Genomic DNA, 24,572 nt, shown 5'->3' on the forward strand with positions numbered 1-24,572 from the left:
TTAACGGCTAAGTAACTTGACGAAGCGTTGTTATGAATTTTTTATGAGTGTTTCTTGTAGGTACTACATTTCTGGAGCTCAAAACAAACTTAACAGTATTAATAATTGATTGATAAAAGTAGCAGTAGTTACGATAAAGATAAGAACCTATTAATTTATAAACATTGTGATTTAACTTGTACATACTGGAAATTAAGCACCTACACGAATTTTAGACTGTTAACGGATCCGTAAATACAATTTTTTCGATATGTAAACGAACTCATAGTCCATTTTATGTCAAGGATTTCTCGCACTCTATAGACATCGCAACGTGAATTGCGCTACACACGAATATCGATTTAATGTCGACTTCATGAACAAGTTTATAATCACATGCTTAAAAACAAAACATCTCTATAAGTATGACAAGTCATCCGGGCTTTTTTCACAATAAGACTGGGGCAAAGGTAAAATTGACTGAATAATCTAAATAAAACGTGTACTCACGAATGAAATTCAATACCAGCCCCATCAATAGGGTATAGGAGGGAAAAAAAAGGTATAAGAGATCCATTATACTTTAGTCAACAAAGAAATTCGCTGCACTGGACTGCTGCCTCACTTAAATTCTGAAGACTACAATATGCTTTCATCTGTCGAACCTCTATTGAAACCAGCTAACATCAATATAGCTTAGCTAGATCCGAAAGCTTCATAATGTTTGCAACTTTAATCTTCCGAAGGCATCTTTAAGCGGCCGCGACGAAGACCTTACGAGCACCAGATAATAGGAAAATAGACGCTCAATAGAGTTCCTGTTGAGGATGCTTGAAGTATTATCGATCGAAACCTGAACAAAAATGTATGTAACAAAAGTAATATTATTGTAACTGCGTTCAGTGTGCTTAGTGCGAGTTTTTTAACGTTCACGATAGCGTAAAAGTTAACCCAATTTTGTATGCAGTTGGAACAGCACCTCTAGCGGCAAACATAGGCAAACGATCCCATTTCATACAAATATGAGCTAACTTTTACGCTATAGAGAACGTTAAAAAACTCACACTAAGCACACAGGACTACCGCGAGCGACCTTGTACGGTGAACCGATCCATAGTAATAGTGTAACAGTTTCCACAACCGTTCTAAAGTATCTGAAGAACTTGACAAAATTCTGAAAATTTTCTGTGTTTCACATTCATTTTTACTTATATTTTTTCTCATTTTTATTATATTTAGATCGAGATTGATAATCGAAGCCCGTTACGAGGCCGCTTTTGAAATCAAATTATAAACAAAATCAATGAAAATCTCATAGTATTATCGGAATTTCAAAAGAGAAATACATTTTTCTTTTTCATCTTCCCGCTTCGTAACTGAAACATTATCGGTACATTTTGGGGAACACGGGATCTAATTAAATGAGACAGAGCTTCGGCGTATCTCTGTGTTAGTGAAAGAGACACGAAACGCCGGGGCCTTCGCGAGAATAATGTTCGGATTTTTTTAAATTAAGTACTGAACGAAGCGATGTTGTTCGTTAGTTTCATTTTAGATACAGAATTAAATTTATTCATTGTCATTAGTTAGTTGAGCGCGCATGTTAACCTTTAATAATGTTTTTACTATCGCACCGCCTGCCACCAGAGTAGAGTTCATCTGTACTATCTGGAGCCACTGCGATCATCCACAGTGCGTTTCCACAGATCGTTTTTGCCATCCGTCTTTGGAATTGACGGAGTATCCCGAGCGCTATGACTTGTCCTTCTTCAAACGAGGCTTGTGGAGAGTACTCAACGGTAGGCAGCGGCTTGGCTCTGCCCCTGGCATTGCTGAAGTCCATGGGCGACGGTTACCACTCATCATCAGGCGGTGATGCTCGTCTGCCTACAAGGGCAATAAAAATAAAAAATCTTTTCGTAGTATACAATGAATAATACACTCTGTTTTATTGCTCGTTGTTATCCAAATTGCTATTGTTTTCCTGCTAACATGAACAATATGTTCAGCAGTGGGCAGATAAAGGCTGATGATGATTATGATGATTATGATGATGATGAACAAGCTCATCGCGGTACTGACGTCGAGTGCTTCTTGGATCACACAAAAACCTTGTGGTGAATGCTGTTAACTTGAGACTTGAAGTCTGTCTCGATTGTATAAAAAATACGAAAATTATAATTTTTGTTGGTTTGATATTTAAACTAATATATTTAAACGATATTATTCGTTTATCCTGGAAGTCCTATTCGTAAACATGATATCAGTATTTATTTCATTACAAAAATTGGTATCCCAGTTCCGAATTAGAACATCGGTGTCGCTATGAGTACACCGGGTGACTTATGCTCTTATGGATATATTTCTAAAGAGAAGACATTTTTTCTTAGCCAAATATATGTTATTTATAAGGTATCTTTAAATATTCGTTCTAGTGCTAACTAACTCTGTTATCATTGAAATAATACGTTTTTTGACTTTATTATGTAAACTTTTTCCGCTTCTAAAACCTATTACGAGTATTTAAGATTTGTTAAAAAAAATGTCAAGCGCGTTAGATTTTGATTTAAAAAAAATATGTTTTTTTTTTAAATATTAATACAAAAAACGACAAATAATTATGGATAGGTATAATATAATCATGATACATTTATAAGCATCAACAATACGAAGCTATGAAGATCGTTCACCTGCGCAATTAAGAACGAAAATCTCCTAATTATGTACTTTGGATGGATTTAATAATTATGATTCAATCTCAGCGGTGTCATCGATATTGCAATATCTATGGACTAAGGCTGAACACCAGCTAGGCATCTTGTTTGCATAGTTCAAGTAACATAGAAGACGAACTTCTTCGGAATACGTTGATAATTGTACGAGCCAATTCGAGAGAGTTAATTGGGCAATTAATACACTGTGAGAAAACAATGCAGGGAGACTGCTACGAAATGCTACGAAATGCTACAAATTGCTACGAATGGCACTACGATGCATGATAACAATAGAATGCCGTGTCTGATTTTCTGAAACTAAACTATTCTGAATAGCAATTTTTAAAAGCGCGTTTACGGAAATATGTATGCATACAAAGTTAGGGTGCTATTAAAAACTCGCTTGCAAGCAAAGCATGAAATAAATACTCCGTTTGAAAAGTTGCTGTTGATGTTTTAATTTTATTTGCATGCTGTTTGTGCTCCATTCGTAAAAAACTTCATTAGGTTTTCCTTTTTTAACTTAATTAACTAATATTTTATTATTTCTCGTCATTTAGTTTCTTTATATTTTTATAGTATACGCGTGACAATATGCTGATACTGCCAAATGCTAATCAATGTTAATTCAATGTTCATTCATTCAAAATTCATTTAAGTTCAACGGTCATTAGATACTACGATTTATCCTGTGTTACGGATAACAAAAGAACACTCATGAGAACCTGACAAGTATAATATTTTATGCAGATCTCTTACGCCACTCTTTAACTAAAATTCAGTTAGAAACCCAAACCGCCCCAGTGGAAAAAAACTCAATCAATAGTCAATAGAACAACGAAACGATAGAAATTAAAATGGCACGTCATAAATGATAATAAAATATGAAGTTCTTATGCTAATTTCATTAAATTTATTTCGTTTTTTTTTTTAATTTCTCATAGATTTATTTGAATTTTTGCACATTTTCAGCAGTTGATATTTTTTTAATAACAACTTATAGAGCTAAAGTGAGTGAGTTCCTTAACATCCAAATTAAACGCTGCTTTTAATAACACCAGTGCGAGTACGAACGCCATTGCTTTGTAAAGTGAAACCTTGCTTTGATTTGTTTATAGTTCTTCTCGTCTGTGAGCAATTTCATTGCTCGCACTGACACTACAAAGACTGAGGAATACTATCTTCTTTTATTAAACATTCGCTTCTAAGAATATTAAGTTTCTCATTAGCGTTAGCACGAGTTTATTCTTAGCTCAGCTCTCGCTAAATAAATAGCAAAAGTACAGAAAGCTGTGAACATTTAATGAACTAATTTTAACATGTATAGAGCAGCGAAGTTTTCTTTGAACGAGCTTAGCTAGTCCGAATTCAAAGTATAAAGAGTGAAAAGTTAAACTAAGTAGCAACGTATTGCAATTTCACATCAAATCTCTGAATCGAAAACGAAATTACTGCTACAAGCTTTACGAGTAGTGGGATAGAGTAGGGGGAATTGTTATTTTTTCGTCTCGGGTATGTTTTTCTTAAGTCTGGTAACCGATAAATTACCGGTCAATCAAAATTAGATTCCTAATTCATTTACGAATAGTCGACCAATAACTAAAATAGTTTAGACAAAATTTCTTCCCACCAAATGTGTATTTATCAGCAAATAAAATCGAATTTTGTTCAAATATATAGAGAGTGAAATGTATATCATTAAAGAAAATTGAGAAAACGAAAAATGACGCATTTGCACACATTGTAAAATCAACGGAAAGTGTGATGATAATGAAAGTAATAATTTTTTATTTATTGTACACAAAGTTATTTTATTATTTGGAGGAAGATCGATAGATTCACAGTTGAGAAATTGAATTCCCAACACACATAAAATTTATATTTATGTTCAATAAATAGATTGGGTTGGAAAACTCTTTGAAAAATCGAAACGCCAAGTCTTGAAACAATTTCCATTAATGCCGTGATATTGTTTACATGACGGGCATTGTTCAATGTTTTATGAAAATTCTATGAGCCTTACGGAAAATGTGACACGTTGTTAAAAGCAATTTTGTTTATTTTATAATGCTTTCTTTAATAAAGACATGAAATGTTTGAGGTTTAAAAAGAATAGCTTTAGCGATTACCGTTTAGGACACTAAAACCACACACGAAGCCAAAATATGATAAATATTCTAAAATACTTTAAGATGTATCAAACATTGGACACGGCGGAGCATACGCTCGCTGTCTGCCCCGCTTGGGAGGTGCAGCGCCGTGTCCTGGTCGCAAAGATAGGACCTGACTTGTCGCTGCCTGGCGTCGTGGCGTCGATGCTCGGCGGCGATGAGTCATGGAAGGCTATGCTCGACTTCTGCGAGTGCACCATCTCGCAGAAGGAGGCGGCGGGGCGAGTGAGGCAAAGCTCTCCTCACTACGCAGAAACCCGCCGCCGCCGAGCAGGGGGTCGGGACCGGGGTCGTATCCGTGACCTGGCCCCCTAAGAGCTAGGGGTCCCACCCGTTTTGTGCGGGGAGAGACCCAGACGTGGGGTGGCGTGCTTTGCACGCTCACCCGCAGTAGGAAGCCGGGTGATGGTAGACCGCGTTCCCCCGACCGCTCTGGGGGAAGGTGTAACGCGGCGCCATCAAAGCGGGCTCTCGGCCCGCTGAACGAGGGAACCGGTGGTCGTGTCGCTGGCGGCCGCCGGTCCGGCGTCCGTGGGACGGTGGGATGGATGTAATGTGCTCTGCGTCAACCCTGTCCCGCCGTTTCAATAGCCCCGACTGGGCTCCGGCCCGGTCCGAGATAGGGCGCCGGTTATAAGCGGCAGGAGTTTTTAGTGAGGTTCAACTCCCACATACCCCACCTGCCGCGCGGGTGGGGATCCGGCGATATTCTCCTGCGGAAAAAAAAAAAAAAAAAGATGTATCAAACATAGTGTCTCAATATAGTATTTTGTTCATTTTTCGCGATTTGTAGACATGATTGAAACTTCTTTTACGGTATAATTTCTCGTTTTTTATACATACATAGCGATTAGAATGTCTATAAATTCAGTACATCATCGCGTCACCGTGAAATAGTATATTATGTCAAATTCGATTCTGTCAAGATTAATTAATGCTTACTAATTATTAAGGTTCATCTTCTGTTTTTAACGTTAGATAATCTGTTGAAATTATTTTAATGTTCTCAATATAAACGATCAATTTGTTTTGATTTCATAACTAAGCATGCTCTTGCTTCGGCAAACACCGTATTATAATTACTAGTAATTTTAACTTTGTTCAACTTAATTTTCCGAGAATAAATTAATTAGTTTAAAATATTCAAAATATTTGGGAAAGGTATTTCAATAAAACGAACATTATTTAAATACTTACTGGATTGGTAAATGGCTGATCTGAAAAGCTCCGAACCGTGAAAATGATACTCGTAACTTTAAGGATTGGCAAAAATTCTTTTAAAGCTTACGTTCATGGCCGGTTTGAGCGTTTGTTGTCAAGTTCCAATGACATTGTCGTACTCGACAACTAAGTGTAATACGTGAATTGTCGTAAGAACCAAAGACTCTTCGCGCAGATGGAACTGTTGTGGACCTGATCTATGACGAACCACGTCATGATCAAACCGGAAGAGGAGACTAGATCATTCAATAGACCCAGCCCTTATAAACTGCCAGCAGTTATTACAGATATCTCGTGTCATGTCTGACTGAGATGCTTTTTAGACCTAAGGTACTTAATCCATCTATCGCCTTTACTAGCTGAAATGAAGTACACATACTGTACACACTGTCTCTTCAGATCGAAGAGACAGTCTGTACTCGTCTTGATTTAGGGTCTCACTTATCACTGCTAGCAGTCGCCAATTTTGGCCAACTTCAAGTCATGACAGCTGCGCCGCTTTATAGAAGAAGACACCGCTGACTGAGTCCTTATCCACTTACAATTACTGCATCTAGTGTGACGCAGTTGGCGAGTGGAAGCAAGCTGTAATTAGGGATGGGACTCCCTGGTGCGTGCTGAAGGTATAAGAGAAATTCTGGATGTGTTTTAAGGCGAGTCACTGTGACGCGTCAATTTGTATTTTGTTCTTGTAGTTGACAGCTTGTTTGAAACAAATCTTGATGTGTAAAGTTGTCGGGACCATGACCGATATGAATATCTTGTAGGTTTTTTTTATTGCTTAGATAGGTGGATGAGCTCACAGCCCATCTGGTGTTAAGTGGTTACTGGAGCCCATAGACATCTACAACGTAAATGCGCCACCCACCTTGAGATATAAGTTCTAATGTCTCAGTATAGTCTCTCAGATCTCAGACGGCTGCCCCACCCTTCAAACCGAAACGCATTACTGCTTCACGGCAGAAATAGGAGGGGTGGTGGTACCTACCCGTGCGGACTCACAAAAAGTCCTACCACTACTTCTGTAAGTATTATTTCAACTTGGCCTTTCTTATTTGGAAATATATGCTAGGAATCATACATTAATTTATAATCCAACTTAAATTGGAAAAGAAAATTGACTTGGATTAAGAAAGTACTCAAAGATAATATGTAGTTCCCAATATTCATCACGCTAATATCATCGGTCTAAATAATTCATACATAAAATATTAAAGCTATTTATTGACGCATAAAATATCGTGACTAATAAATTTTCATAAATAAGAATTTCTGAGAAACTTTCTTTTGAAGTCCCTTAAGTATTGTGAACCTTTTCAACTTAAAGGATCAAAATTGAAAAAGTATGATTTGTTATAAATTTACGTATGTTCTGTATTTCAATCGACTTTAACATAAATTGAAAGTTTTTACAGAAAATACAATTTTATCTTTATTAGTTTGTTTTAAATCATTCGATATAGATTGGGTAAGACAACCAGTCTTGTCGCCAAGAGCTTTCAGTTCTGGACGACCATCACGTGGATACCCTCAGACACAGCCCACTGAGTTTCTCGCCGGATCTTCTCAGTGGGTCGCGTTTCCGATCCGATGGTAGATTCTGCAAAGCACGGCTCTTGCTAGGGTTCGTGTTAGCAACGTCGTCAGGTTTGAGCCCCGTGAGCTCACCTACTAGTTAAGGTTCCGCTGAAATAGCCTCTCAAGGCTATCTATCAGCTTAGGTAGGAAAAATAAATCTGGACGACCATCATGGATAAGAATCAACAAAAAAAAAATCGTAGTATAACAATCGATTGAAAAAAGAATATAGATCAACGTAATATTCATCAACTTCAAAAGGGAGGACTGTAACTTGAAAATTTGCAACGTATTAATGATCATCAATTTTAATAATTTTCCTTTAGATCACCTGCTTGTTACTAACGCGTATTTTTTAAAGTTTTTAACCCAAATTGATTAATTGTTTTGTATGGTTGAGGTTTAGTGGGTCGGTGAAGGGATAAGGATGGTGGCGATAGTTACATTGCGATGGAAACCAGCTTCAGTACCCATCATAACTTGAAGAAAAAAATAGTGCATCGAAGTAAATTAAGTACAGTCGAGCACGGTTCTAAGCATTTTGCGACTGCTTTAATATCACCGTTGAGTCGTCGTCTGCGAAATTTATTGTAAAAAGTTATATGGTCGCACCGTGAAAATATTTCAATTAATTTATCTTACACAAACGTCTTTAGAACACCTAAGATTTTCAAAGCCTCGTTTGGTCTCGGCGAGTTCTCTAATGTTGTCTGTATGAAATTGAAAATCTCCACGGGACAATTATTCAAAAATATTCCTCGAAGAAGATAAAATTTATTCATACCGAGAGAAATGCTTCAACTATTCTAAGAGTGATTGCTTATTTACATACTGAACACACGATGTACGACCACGAAGAGTTTTCTTTAACTACACTTTTATAAGGTCAAAACCTGTATTTTACTCTACAAGAAAATAAAATGTAGACGTCACCCAAGAGTACGGAGATTGTGCATTAACATCGCTAAGTCTAGAAATCCCAGTCTTAAAAGGTCTCCTGTTGTATAATGGTAGCGTGAGCAGGGCTCACAGCCATAAGGTAAAAATAAATTGTGCTTGAATTTTCAGACGTTGCAAAGGAATTTTTATTTATTCCGAGACGAGAATACCTACATACGTATGTATTTTATTTAAAACGAAACTCTGAATGCTCAAATGAATTTTATTCTTCAAGTCTTTCCCGAATCTACGAAACATGTAACACCATATATGTATATATATATTTGTAGGTTAGCTACAGCATGAATACGTTTTGATTTACGCTATAAATGTTCTACAAACGACCGATTTTGCGACATTAATCCTTCGATTGCAATTGGACAAGATAAACAAAGCCGTAACTTTTGAGTAAGCTGTATAAAGCAGAATTGAATCTTGGATGATGGCATACTAAATGTTCCACGAAATAAATCACAAGATTCGAAAAAGTTTATTGCCTTTGATTTAAATAAACTACAAGCTCACGGTCCATCCGATATAAAGTGGTAATTTGGGTCTATAGAAATCACACGGATGCCGCCGCCTACCTCAAGAAATGAAATCGAGATCTGAATTGTACTATGCAGCTACTGTCCCTCCCGACCCGAAGCATGATTGCTTCAATCAAATGGTACGCTTCTTTTCGGGATTACAATACTCCCAGGAAATACTGCACATTTTTATAATTATTGGCACGGCTGTTGTAGGTACAGTACAATTGAGACTTGGATCTCATTAAGGTGGGTTAGCATTAACCTTCGGATATCTATAGCCTTCTATAACAACTTTACACCAAGTTTTGAAAGCCGTAATTTTTTAAAGTGTACATTCTTTACGTCCGTTGAAAGTAAAATTTAACTCGGGACAGATTCGTTACGGCTAGAGAGAAAAGATACAATTTAGGAAGAGCGAGAGTGAGAAAATAGACAGAACGTCTCGCGTGCCACTCGCTCTTACACACAGCAATCCCTATTACAAGAAAAAATTGATTTATGGATGAAAAATAAAGTAAAGCAAAATTCTACACACCGCAAAAGAAGTTTCAGTTCTTTCATGTGTACCAAGTGGCACGCGCACCATTTTTTTATTATGCTAAAATACCCGACGTGGCATTTGTGATAAATAAAGAGTGTCACACTCCATATTCCCAGGATAGAAAGGCTCATGTCACTCTGTAGTCCATATTTATCGACTACTAAGTACTATGGCAGCGGTCACCGAAGCAACTTTTGTAGCGCGCATACGTAGCTTTTGTGCGACGGTAGGTGAAAAATCCATTCTAGAAACGATTTACGTAAATCCATTGGTAATAAGTCTTCACATGAAGAAACGTGTATCTGCGCCAAATTTTAGTGAATCAGATGGTTATATTTGAGTTCATTACATTACCTTGTCGATGTTGTCGATGTTCGACTGTTGCTCAGTTTTTTTGGTTAAAGACAGTTCTTATTTCATCTCTGAGTGTATATTTGTTCGTGTATTTATAGGGATGCTTTTTCCGGCGTCCATTAAACGAAAATCCTTTCTAAATTTCGATCTTTTTTTTTATAATTTTGCAATCCAGTGATTTTGTTTATATTATTTTAGTGAAACAATTCTAATTTTAACAAAAAAAAATTAGCGTTTTTTTACACAGTTAACACGTTCGCTGCGGCAAGTAAAATCTTAAACCTTTGTCTGGTGCGGCGGCGGGCCAAATTGTGCCCCCAATGATTTTTCCGCCAGTGCGTGGTAGGTCTTTTTCGACACGTCAGCACAAGGTTAGATTAAATTGCTATAACTTTGCGAAAACATAATGTAGGTGAACAGTTTTTGGACTGTTGGAAAAACCTTGAACCCAACTTCTTTAGATTTGATTCGCCCCGGGATCTGCCGAACAGAAAATGAGAAATAAACCAGGGAAAGTGGCGGGTCGATAGCGACCAGAACCGCACTAGAAAGTATTTTTAATAGTGATGGGAAAGACAAAAATAAGGGGATATCGAAAATAAAACAGAATTAAAGTAAAGAAATAAAAATTGTTTATTTAATTATTTATTAATGGCTGTCTTTAAAACATTTCGCACAAAGATTTTGCTTGCACATTCTGCAGTATGTTTTAATTTTTTTTACTTTCCTTTTCACCTCGGAACTCTTCATGGTTTCCCGCAGTTTTTCATTTTCTTGAAGGAAAATATCTCCTGACTGCTGTCACTATCACTATCTGCACCGCAAATTAATATATTTTCCAAAATATTTATCTTTCTTTTGTTGCCTGACATCGTGCCTTTAATTTTAAGGAATAAAAAAAACGTGACGTACGTCAGTTCCGATAGCTTGCCCAACACTAACTGGCGAGGCGGGCGCTCTGTGCGGTATCGGGCCGCCAACAGCCTGTTGGGACGGTGGGCCACAATAGGCCTCCTCCCGCACCGAGTTAATATTTTTTACCGTCAGTGCGTGATAGGCCGATAAAGGCCTGCCGCGATGTTTTTATAGGGAACACCTATACTTTTGACCACAATCTCAAATATATATTTGTCTTTGTCGTACCTTTACAAACACCTGAGATAATCGTTCCGCACCAGCGAGAGGGACATAGTTTTCTTCGTCCGCACCAGGTGAAATTCCGCGGCAGGCTGATTTGGGCCTGTTCCGCAGTGAACGTGTTAAGCAGAGCAAACTAATAAATGATCGGTAAATAATTAATCTCAAACAACGATCTCCCTAAGATCAAATAAACAGCTATCGATTCAGATAGATACCTACGAAACGAGCGTGACTTATGTGAGAAATTTGACAACAACACCATATCGATCTCATAGTTAGAGTTGAGGCTTACTGTGATATTATCTTACATTCGAACATGAGAAACTATTTAATTTCGAGAAATTTTCGCGAAAATCCACACTCATAGTATTTTATTATATTTATTTAATTACCGTCGTAGACAGAAGCGCATACGGGACACCTGATGGAGTGTTACCGTCTCTCATGGACGTCAGTAATGCCAGAGGTAGAGCCAAGCCCCTGTCCACTTTTAAGTACTCTCCGCAAGTCTCATTTGAAGAAGGACACGTCATAGAGCTCAGGAAAAACCATGAAGGCATGTTCATTTCAGAGCAAAATGGTACGACCTCTAAGGAACTCTACTCCAGGCGTGCGGGTGGGAGGTGAGGTGGTAAAAACGAAATGATAGGATCATTTCAAAAAAATTCTCAGTGTCCTTCCTATGGAATATACGGTACAGACGTGAGAGCAGTACCTTACACAAGACCGAGTTTGTGCTATATAAAGTAAAAGCGTTTGTCCAGGCATGAAGTACTGCTTCGCTCATTTGAGGATTCCCAGTATTTTTGACACCAAGTTGGTTAAACGTCGACCCCAAGTATCCCTATACCCGCGAAAGGTTGCAGGGATACTTCTTGGAATAGTGGCACCATAACAACAAAAGGGTCCTTCTCCGGAGAATTAGTAGAATGATGAAAGAATCAAATATTTTGGTTACTAACAAATTTAACAACTAGCGATGTATTTGATTACTTTAAAAAATCCATTATTAATTCAATTGGGATTCCATGTTCCATGAAATTGTGGATACATTATTTATTAAATAAATTAAGAAGAACATTGAATATAGTAAGTAATATTTAAATTGAAATAAGAATGAGCGAGCAAGGCGTGAGGTGAAGCGAATCGCACGAACCTATTTCCACACATTGGGATACTTTTTCCTTTCACCGCGACTCATAAATACAAAGAAAATACAGAAGTAAGTATAAGCCTTTGTGTCTCCGATTCAAAGTTTCGCTTCATTTGAGACGCCTCCTCGATTTCACAAACGACGCCAAGAAAACAATTACCGTAATGTATATTTTTATCGCATATCGATGTCGATAATGCGATTGTTTTAAAACTTATAGACGCTTATTAATTTACGTATTATTCAACGAGTATGAAGTGTCTACTGTATACTTTAGTTGAATTTGAACCCGTTTTCTGTAATATTTAAAAAAATTGTAATCTAGAATTTTTAGGAGCCAGAGATACGTGCGTAACATAAGAAGAACCGCAAGCTCTTCTCATATTCGCCGTTTATCGTTATTAGGATGCCTAATAGAAAAGTCCAATAATTTGTGTGTAAAAAATATCCAATAATGACTTTTTTGGGCAATCATACAGCTATGCTTGAAATAAAACCGAAGTACTGTAACAGTTTGATGATTGAATTATTGGAATGTCCGTGATCCGTAGCGCCTCCGAACAATTTAACCGACCGTTGAACTTTACTTCAACTACCAGCCGCCCAAATACTTCACAAAGTTTTCGCTCACACGGTCCTGGCACGGTCATTACGGTATCCATAAGACATATTAGTAAACTACCTTTTTCCCGCGACTACATCCGCGTGGAATAGTTCACAAATAATGCTTTATTTTAGAACAAATTTGGTTAGCATAAAAAACGTTATAGTGAGCCGCCAACCTTTTAAACCGCGGACTTTTTTTTAGATCTTTTAAAAGGGAACAATTCTGTCATACATTATTTTAGCAAAACTTTAACCGTTTCTGCAGCGCACGCAGCGTAAGCTCTCAAAAGCTAAAAATAACCCTTCATTAATCTTCATTAAAAATTTTAATTGGTGATACGCTTGTATTGGTCTTAGCTTACGCTTTTTTTGTTATTAAACCTTTATATAGCCTTCCTCGATAAATGGGCTATCTAACACTGAAAGAATTTTTCAAATCGGACCAGTAGTTCCTGAGATTAGCGCGTTCAAACAAACATCAGCTTTATAATATTAGTATAGATTATAATCTATAAAACAATTATTTGGTACAGAAGTTTCAAGGTTTCTCAGCTTGAACGTTTGTGAAATTAGTTCAATTAGAACACTCCTCTGGCATATGGGTACAGTGTGTTGAGTAATAGCTGTAGAATTATACGAGGGAGTGACATAATAGGTTGAGGGGAACGCCCTTTGAAGAATTTGGAAATCAATAGTTACTATGAAACCGAAATGCAAAAGAAACGAAACACGGCCCAACGTAGCCTTAACGTCAGAGTTAAAATTGAGACGAGCTAAATGTAATTATTATACTCGTAGAAACATTTTAAAACCGATCTCATTCGTACTTTCTTGGGATTTATTTTGTAATTGATTATGAACTAAAAATCGAAAGAAATTACGCATCATTTTCTTTAATAACTATTAACGAGCATTAGTGGTATTGATATACATACGAGTATAGTTGATAATTTTTATTCATAAAATTGACATTAACGAAACATGAGAGAAAATGTAATACACAAAAAGATTCTAAATCTTGAAGGACCAGTGTGATTTTGGTCGAATTTCGATCGTAAGGCGCGCAGTAGTATCTTTTAAAAGGGAAAGGAATTGAAAGGGGGAAGCGAGCGTTTGAAATTACCGTCTACCTCTTTTCAGGCCCCTACACACGTAGTATATGGTCGAGGGGTGCCCCTATATCTACGCCATGTATTTATCGCTGGGACGCCTAATCTTTTAAGTCTCAATTTATTATGTTTAATTTAAATGGACCGCATATGTAACTACAATGAGTGTATTAAAGTTTGGCTATTTTCAAGAGAACGATGAGAGCTTATCAATAGCGCCTGAAAAGCTTATCACGAAAGTTCAGTAACGTAAATATTATATCATACATAATTCGATTTTTTATCTCTATTTCAAGAAATTAGCATCGGGTAATTAGTACGAAGATGGAGTTTCATGAAGATAATTATTTACTGATACGTGGTTACTGATACTGTTATGTTTTATTATTTTATTATTATTATTAGGCAGTTGAATATTTGTCAGTAAATAAATAAATAAATAAATATTTACTAACAATCACGCCACGTTAACTGGTCCCGTGCTAAGCTCGTAAAGAACTTATGTTACAGTTACCAGATAACGGAAATAAATGTAAGATTTTTATTATACACATACATATATTTAATATACATCCATAACCCTGGAAAAGACATTTATATTTATCATATCAATTTCTTTCCTTGGCGGGATTCGAACCCGCGACCCCCTTGTGTAGTGACCATGTCACTTACCACTACACCAGACGGCCGTTTTTGTTACAAATGGATGGATTTTTTGTTACAAATAGATAATCTAAAGTGAATTTATTTGAAATTTCAAAACCTTTTTCAGTTGTATACATGTGTGTATATACATATATGCTGGTCATCGCTTATAATATTTTATTGTAGTAATTAATCTATTTTGACATCTTCGTTCGGTTACTGGATTAGGCTGTAAAATATTTGAGAATTAGTGACCCATAATTGTTGTTTTATATGAGAATATGAGGATATAATAACTGCGGATTGCAGAAAATATATTTTTTTTAAATTTACCATGAATACATATAACAATTTTAGAATTCATATTGAAATACAAAAGCTAAATTTAAGCTTATCAAAACGTAACATTGAAATGTTCTAAAATGAGGTTTCAAACATATACCTAGGTTTCATACTTCAGTGGTTTCAAATATAAATTGACAGCTTTGATTTAATAGCTGGAGTTGAAAGTGGTCCAATAATTGTATGATTTGACCCGCGAAACTTCTGAACCACTAATATTCACTTTGATATTCGATAACTGGCAAACAACATTTAAAAAAATGTTTTAATTAAGTGTCAACCTAAGTAAAGACCGCGAAACAATGGTTCTGATTTGGAAATAACTGTCCTTAGACCTTTTCATTCATTAAAGACAAACAAACATTGTTATTATAATTATATAGATGTAGATTTATTTAAGAATTGTTTATTTTCTTCTTAATTATGATAATCGGATTACACCGGAGACAAATATCTTATAAATAAATAAAAAATATTTCTCAACCGCACTAATCTTACACTTTATGATTGAAAGTATTCGTATTTTGTTTATTTCTCCGACACTGAGATCGATTTGTTTCCAATATGCAACAAATATTTGACACCTTTTTTAGTTTTGAAATAATTAAAAAAATGTGAATTGACATAATGCATGTGATGCGAGCAATGAGAAGTATGACTGAATTTTTTTTATTTTCTTGTCCATTTTGCTATTTTTTTGTTTTATTGTTTTACGAAGAAATTTCATTTAGTACAACATTATGTTTTTTACACACATCGTAAATATAGAGTGTTTATCTCATCAAAGCATGTCAAAGCTATGCGATTTGAAAATTTTAATCTAGTAACACGACTGTTGCGATTTAGAACCTATTTTTATGCGAACTTTATTAAATATGTAGTTTTTTATCGGTATGTACTTAAATTACAATTTAAAAATGCTTGTAACAGCCCTGAAATATCACGAGCTCACTGAATTCTGTTCCGTAAAAACAGTAAAACCCATCTAAGAATCCGTTAAATAACAGTGTGTCAAAAAAAAAAGACTCGAATTATGAATGAATTAATGGTGGTAGGACCTCTTGTGAGTCCGCACGGGGAGGTACCACCACCCCGCCTATTTCTGCTGTGAAGCAATAATGCGTTTCGATTTGAAGGGTGGAGCAGCCGTTGTAACTAGACTGAGACCTTAGAACAGATATCTCAAGGTGGGTGGCGCATTTACGTCGTAGATGTCTATGGGCTCCAGTAACCACTTAACACCAGGTGGGCTGTGAGCTCGTCCATCCATCTAAGCAATAAAAAATATATTAAAAATTTTTTTCTTAATTTTACTTTAGCCTCAAAATGTGTTATTTGTTCGTCTAATACAAATATATATTTTTTGAGTTTCCTAAGTTTTAACGAGTGACCGTACCACAGCGTTCCGGCCTCTTTGAGACTAGTCGACCCGTAAAATCGCGGTTATATTCCCGTCAATTAAGAAACTTCACAACAATGGGCGACTGGAGCCAAAAAAATCCTTATTCTTCGAATCAATAAAACTTTAGCGGAAGTCGTGAAGTCGCAATTTATTATTATTATTACGTACTGGTTCGGTGATCTAATCTCGGCGATAAAAAAAAGTCATAGTAATGTCAACAGTTTTTCGCAGGATTATTAAGTAAGCTCCTGTATCTGTATCAAACTATCAAGCTAGTTCCATAGTGGGTACCCCTCGATACTACTATATCTAATTTGAAAACATTCACTTTTCAAAATGAGACCCATTATGGATAGTGTTTTAATAGAACCTTAATTAATAGTTTTGAAGTAAGCTCTATTGTAGGTGTGTGGGGATATATGTGATTTAAAAAAATCTGTGCTTTGCGTGTCATACTCGTAGGAGAATAGGAGATAGGAACAATAGGAAATTTTCATAAATTCAGCTTTAGATATCGCTAAAGGCTAGGTGTGTTTCGACGCCTGAGTTAAAACTCCATTTAGAATTAATTATGTTTCGAAATTTTACAAAAAAATGGTTTATGAGATTTTAAGCTTTCATTGTGTTTTATTAAAAAAAAAAAAAGATGTGGTGTCGTGGGACACCAGGTAGGAACGAAGTTCCTTCGGCTAATGTAGAATCGACACAATTTGCAAAAAAAAAGTATTTAGGAAATTCAGTATTTTTGGAAATAAAATAAAAATTACGTAAAATAAAAAAAAATCGTAATTCAAATTATCAATTAAAATAACAAAATATGTCTCTTTATTTTTGATTGACAACACAAAATTACATAGAAATAGAAATAATTACAAAATAGAGAGAGAAAGGATGAGAGAACGAAAAGAAAGAAGGAGAAAGAGAAAGGTATTATACACTACTCGCTTGTGCATACGACTGTCGCGCCTGCGCACGTCTCATTTAACGGTTTTATTCCACGGACTTTTTCTTACGGTTTTACTATCACATATTTTTCAGTTCGGTCGCGCAGCAAAATCCCTATCTCCTTCAAGCCTGCCGTAAGGAACTTCGTTCCAAAAACTTACATTCTAAAACCTATTGAATTATCCGGAATTTGGAAACTATTGGGAACTTGATATAACAAATTTGCTAAGAATTTCAGACAACGTTCTTAGAGCACATTGCACTAGTTTGCTCTAGCTGTAGATTATTAAGATGCAATATTAGACTTCAGAGGTATCGAATATACATTAAATTATTGGAAACTATTACATTTGTTGTTCCATATTTAATTTATGCGCTAACGTATTATACCTTAGGTAATTGTATTTTTACTTCAAAAGTTCTTTCTTGCTTATAGCTTGTCCTTAAGCATTCACGAACGATATTCAAATAAGTGTAGATATTAAAAGAGAATTTTCTGCTTAGACATAAACATAAAGAACGACTTATCAAATCTCTATATTTTATAGTTTATCAAGGTGAATAGCGTCGTTTATCGTATGATATTTACGGGTTCATGTTTTCACTTTATATCTTCAGCTGGTTTATCTTTATATATGGATAAAAAAAAAAGAAACAGATCACTATTATTAATTAAAATTGAAAAATCCGCCATTAGCGGTTCGATAACATGTCAGAAACGTTTAACCGCTTTTAATTCGCACCGAATCTTTCAGTTAGAACTAGAGATCGACAACGAATAATCTGAATCCGTAAAATTTTAATAAACATTAAGATATTGGGGACACGTACCGTATTCGCAATGAATCGTAATTAATCGAATGAAATATATTCTGTGACACGTGAGCAATGTGCTGGTGGAATTCTGTAAATGTGACATGTCACTTCGACAAGTTGCACAATCTGTCATCGCCAGCCATCGACTGACGCATCATTCGTCTTCAACTCCAATACGCATACTGTTTATAAGCTTATATGACAACAAAATACTCGTAGTATGTACAGCTAACCAAATTTAAAAAAAATCATTTATTTTCTATGTTCAACAGTAATTTTAAAGCGGGTAAACATTCGTGTTCGACGAGCAGGTTTATTTGCTTTTTGTCTAGGTATTTAATATGTCCTTACATATTCATATGTTTATACGTATGTATATGTGCATCACGGAATTCTAGTATATATTTAGATTTTATATTTTATGCAGTGTGTGTTAGTATACCAGATGAATGTAGTCTCATGTTATGTATTTTATATCCGTACTGAGCTCTTACAATACGTAAGTACCATTGTTATGGATTAAATCGGACTAAATTATAATAGCATTTAGTCGATATTCTTCTCTTCAATCAAAGAAATATATAATAAAACAAACAGCAAAGAGGGAAAATGAAATGTTTTCACCATTCCCGTGTCTTTATTTGACTGGCACTGCCAGTTTGCACGACATTTTAGAAACCAATTTCTCACTGCCGTGTTTTTTTTTTGGTTATTTATTTTTGAACAAACCGGATTATCAATTATTAAAGTAAATTTATTAGGGTATTAGTAAGACATTATATAGAGCCTAATCTCATCACTATTCGCCGTGCATATCCGGTAAAATTATATGTTAATTATAATTACAGGATTATTACGGTTTACAGCAATTATTCGAATTGAGCATTAAGGATCTGAGTTCCTTATCGGTTACTTTTAGTAGTGAAACTATATTTTAAATCGGATAATCTAATATTTGTCATGTCGATCTTAATGAGTCCTCAGTAGATGGTAGCGGTTATTGAGCAGTGGGCAAGTGAAAATTGATTAAAGTACATCATCTATAAACTAGCTAAAAAAAGTAATCTAAAATAAATAATATAAAATAAATTCAAAATATAGTCTACATAGCAAAAATATTACTTAACCTTTAATTCAAATGCGAAATTAATCTAAGTAACACACATCTCTAGTAAATAATTCTAGTTAAAAAAGTAGCACACGTTTCAAGGCATGCAAAATTTATATATTTTGACCCACATTCTTAGTTTATTCCATATCGTATCCCCGTGTGTGAATTTTTTAAAGCCAGACTCGTAAGTACCCATGTCGCAGTTGGTTTCAACCAAAGTGGGCTGGAGAGTTGAAGCTAATTACCAACATCAAAGATTTAAGCAACCGCATTGTATGAGTTTCGAAATATTTACGTAATTATTTGAGGTGTTTAATGTTTATTTTCCGTGTTAATCAAATTAAATGTGGTTTTAATTTATAAAACATATGAAATAAAAACTCTACATACAAAAGTTCTGTTTGAAATGTACGTGTTAATGAAAGCGAAAAATTCAAAGTTATACATGTTATTCGTATTTATTTTAATCTAGAGATTTAAGGACTGCGCCCGTGTATTAAGGAACAAAGGCGGGCGTGAAATTAAACGAGAAAGAATGATGACAGTCCTAAAAGAGTCCATTTACTTGAATGATGACAAAAGCGCGTGTTTTAAATTGGTTTTTATTTCTATTCTTACAAGTTTCTAAATATAGATTAGCTAGTTGTTTTTTTTTTTGATGATTAATTTCGGTATAAACCAATACAAGCACTAAAGGCCTTTGCGATAAGAACCCAATTAAGACGGTTAGTATGGTAAATATTCATAACGAGACTAGTTTTTGCCGGCGTAACTGTCTAGAAGACCTGGCCGACGGATAAGGCAGTCCATTGACACCATAATGTTAGGGCCGTGCTTAATCTGCGGCAATCAGTCTACAATTTATGTAGTTTTCTTTGCTAGATCGGAGTTTCTTCCTTCAAAACGGAGTTCATTATTGTTACGCTGTAGATAGGACACCATTGTCTACTAGTGCGAACTTATAACATGATATTCTGTTAGTATATGAGAGAATCATTAGGTATAAGTAAGATAAAGCGGTAGGTAACAATACAATACTGAATACACTCCGAAGTTGTAATGGAAAGTATCCGTTCTAAGTTGCGAAATGCATGGTCCCATTTCTGTAGCTTCTGATTTATGGCAGGTCAAACCATTACCTACATAAGACCTATTGGCTTGAAAGTCAAGTAAGCCGTTAATCACAATGATGCATGTCTTATGAACCGAAGACACTGCGTAAAAGAAAAGTAGAGATGTTGTTTTTAATCTGTATGGTAATAATCACTAATAGGTATTGGAAGCAAAAAAATAATTAATTTTATATCGCCTTGTTCAACTATTTAAATGATACTCGCCGTAAATTTTTTAAATAATTTGAAAATCTATAGTATTCAAAATTATTTTTCTTTCTTTCAAAATATTTGTCACTTAATCGTATCGTACGAATTTTAAAAGCTGTCGATCATTTCTACTCATTATAATAATTATTACTGTAGTAAAACAAATGTCTTTATGAAAAATAAAATATGCAGGCATAAAGAAAGGAAGGTTTTTTACTCTTTTCTGTAAAAACAAAAAGTTCTTCAAAAATATTTATAATCTACAGAACCATAACTACTTTTACGTTGTGAGCTGTCGGTTACGGTAGTCGTATATTTTTTCTATTTCATGATTTCCGACTTCTCGAAAACTGTCAGTTTTCGTGGTCACGTGTGACGTATGTTATTTATCGACATTCGGATTTTGTGCTAGTTGCCGCTTATTTAATAAATATAGACAAATACGTTTATTTCGGAAAATGAAAACAAAAAAAGCGAGTTCTATCTACGTGTACGTACGTAACCCGAAACCCCAAAAATAATTTCTTTTTCAGAAAGGCGGAATTAATGGTGGCCCAATTGCCTTTTCAGTTTCACCGGGACACGTGGGCGAGCACGTGCCCAGCGAGGAGACGCACGACTTCGTAACAGCTGCCCGAACGCCTCCGAAGGAGACCTAACGGCTAAACGGCAGTTGCTTCGCGAATGCTTCTACTACCGCATCGGAATCGCGAGCAGCTGAGAAGATTCGACGAGAAACTCATCGGGCTGATTTATGGCTTCGGTTTTACGTCGAACTCTTTGTGGAGTTCGATGAGTACGGTTACCAGAGTACTAAGCCTGCTCCTAATGTTAGAGCTGCAGGTGTCTAACGACAGTGTTACTGGATCGGATGGATCCGTAAGGACGTGACTAAGGTGATAACGGTGACTGGCTCCTACGTGAGTCGGAGTGGTCAGCGGCGGCAATAATGAGGCAATTACCACGCCACTTATCGAAGTACCGTTCCGACACTGACTTCAAGAGTTTCAAGATGGATTCGAGGCCCATAACATCATGGAGATCGTTTTTCCTCACGAATCATGGTGCTCCGACGGCTATCTTAAAAAAACGGCATTGAAGAGTAACCAGGTGGATGCGGTAACACCACACTCAGGTATGTCAAAGTAAATTGTAAAATGTAATTGTTTCGTAAAGGGTCACCTTGTTGCGAAGGGACATTTTTCTCCGCTTGCAAATCATGAGATGTGAAGTCTGTCGAGCATAATCGTAGTGCGGTTGCGAACGAACTTTATGTGTGTGTGGAATGTCATAGGTGCATCCAGGATGACTCTCAGATACTTGGCCTTCCTGGCCCAGGGTATTGACTGAACGAAGAGGTGATCAGTGGGGTAAAAATCTATACTAATATTATAAAGCTGAAGAGTTTGTTTGTTTGAACGCGCTAATCTCAGGAACTACTGGTCCGATTTGGAAAATTCTTTCAGTGTCAGATAGGCAATTTATCGAGAAAGGCTATAGGCTATATAACATTACGCTAATATTAATGAAAGCGGAACACCGGTAAAGAATGTTTCAAAATCGAGGTTTTTCCCTTTTGAGAGCTTCCACTGCGTGCGCCGCAGAAACGGTTAGTTTCGCTAAAATAATGTATGACAAAATTGTTCCCCTTTAAAAGTTCTAAAAAAGGTCCGCGTCAGCATAATATGTCTATATTTTAAGATTGGCTCACTATAACGTTTTTTCATGCTAACTAACTAACTGTTAAAAAGCGTGATTTTGGTATCTTAAATAGCTCCGTGTATTATTAAAAAACAGTGTATTATTCAAAAATATTTTCACTTTCTACGTTAATGAAGTAGCGGGTAAAATTTAGCGTTATGCCAAAGGAACTATTCCACGCGGACAAAAGCTAGTATATTATAACGTGAGCATAGATTATAAAGATAAAAAACAAATATTAGGTAGATAAGTTCCACCGATTAGGTCACTGTTAGCAGTTCAGAACCCGTCCATTAGTCTGTTGGTTTTAGACTCGGCTAAGTGATACTTGTTAGCCTATAAGAAATAAAATTCTCATCTCAAAAACTTCGTCACAAAATTGAAAGTCAATGAACTAAAAAAGCTACGCGTGCTATCCGAAACCTTAAACATTTTTTTAATCAGTCGATAAATTTTAATAGGCAGATTAACATTATTAAAAAAACGTTTAAGATGAATGAGGCGTCTTGTTAAGGAATTTAACGAACGAAAATAATAGGGTGAGCAAAAAGTTGGAAAAAAAACCAAGTGACCGACTTAGTAAATTTGCGAAGTCCTTTTACTTGTATTTTATTAAATATGTGAAGAAAAAAAATTGCACCATGCAATGTAAGCTCAAATTTAACGAAACGAAATGTTGTTTTATAAGTCGATTGAAAATAAAAAAGGGTTAATAGTATAATATACCAAATGTATTAATTTGAACGCAGCACAGCTCACAAACTTCGCTCGGCGGAATGCAAATTCAAAAAAAAATCCTCGAACTTAGATTCAACATAAAATGTTTTTAATAGGTACAGGTAAACGAAATGAAACGGAAAAACATCAAAAGCATTCGCTTGAATATAAGATAATAAAAATAAAAAACTGAAAAATAATAATTTAATCAAACAATGGAAGGAACATCAACTTTTAATTAACTCATATCTTACCTTTTCTAACTGGAGCGAAGGTCAGGTCGCACTGACTCAGCTTTACAGAACATGCCAACCACTAAACTCGTTGGTAGACCCGAAATTTTTAAGGAATTTCATCTTAATGATTAAAAAATACTCAAAGAATCAAGATAAAATTATAATCAAAGAAAATAGTAAATAGTTTAAGTTAGTGAAAAGTAGTTCGGAGTTGTCGAGAAACGCGCGTATCTCATCGAAGTGAATGTCAGAGCGAGCGCGTTCATCCCTCGCCATACGCGACGCAAGACTGTTGGCCGATCCACGTTTTCGCGATCTGCTAGGATAGTCTACTGTAAGCGTCCGTGTCGCTAGTGACGTGCGCTCTCCCGCCGTTTCACCAATATCCCTCACTGCTTCACCTGTCACCGAATTGCGTCTAAGCGTGTAGATTACTTCCAGAGTGTGTTTAACTTAAACTCGTACCTGTTAAAATCGATTTTCTTTTTGTTACAAAGCCCTACCTACCCTTGATTTTTAAACGACTTTTGGATATTGAAATTGTGTCACCACGATTCTCTAATACCTTAAATTACACACATTTTATGCTTACCATCCTATGCTTATCACTTGAAAACGATATTTTTTTGCTAAACCTTATTGAACGATAACAGTTACATAATATCATGTTATTGGGTGGGCAATTTGTTAAAGTCATTTAATTTCAATATGAGTTTTTTATGTTCCAAACGTTTGTTGAAGATAGTCTTAAGATTTTGATAAAACTTTGCACAAAGACACCTGGATATAATGGTAAATGATATGACCCGGACAACGCCGGATATTTGTGGTACATAATATTTGCTTCAGTGTGCTCGTTAATTTGAGAGTTTAGGTACGTATCAACGAATCCAGAAATTGTCAAAGCACTATTTATCCCGCATAAATGCATTATACATATTTAAGTTCTAATGAATAATTACATATTGAACTCGGATGACAATGTGCGTCTAGTTCTTTAAATAACATAACCTATATTCATATTGATTAGGAAACTGAACAGCAAGATTGTTTTCAATAGATTTCGATAAGTATAGAATTTATTTATACATACATCGATGTTTTCCCTTCCCTAGTCGTAGCGCAGGGTCGCCCGCCCCTTATTCGTACCGCCCTTCTTAACATTTCATTGTATGTACACATACAAGACAGCTAGTCTTAGATGTTTCAAATCATTCATTAATCTAAGTTAACCCTAATTTAAAAATAAAAAGCTTTTCAAAGGATTTTTAGAGGATAAGGGTGTGCAATCCATATC

At 35.7% G+C, this 24,572-nt stretch overlaps 1 protein-coding gene and 1 long non-coding RNA gene across 3 annotated transcripts in view; both read right to left on the reverse strand.

The window, feature by feature from the left end:
• LOC114244552 (uncharacterized) overlaps positions 1-23,590 on the reverse strand; it is a 127,985-nt gene extending 104,395 nt beyond the window's left edge. Inside the window, exon 1 of one of the 2 annotated variants that reach the window (XM_028176406.2) lies at positions 23,294-23,590. The gene's annotated coding sequence lies outside the window, so the exon portion shown is untranslated. The remainder of the gene's footprint in view (positions 1-23,293) is intronic. The other variant, XM_089728301.1, reaches the window with a different exon arrangement.
• Positions 10,640-11,292, reverse strand: LOC149503476 (uncharacterized). The gene is made up of 2 exons (XR_016324869.1): positions 11,174-11,292; positions 10,640-10,844 (listed from the first exon to the last, which is right to left on the reverse strand). It is a non-coding gene; the product is annotated as an uncharacterized LOC149503476 (long non-coding RNA).
• Positions 23,591-24,572: the final 982 nt, after the last annotated feature.

The sequence above is a fragment of the Bombyx mandarina genome, chromosome 01 (assembly GCF_030267445.1).
Source record: "Bombyx mandarina strain Sakado chromosome 01, ASM3026744v2".
NCBI classification, from domain to species: domain Eukaryota; kingdom Metazoa; phylum Arthropoda; class Insecta; order Lepidoptera; family Bombycidae; genus Bombyx; species Bombyx mandarina.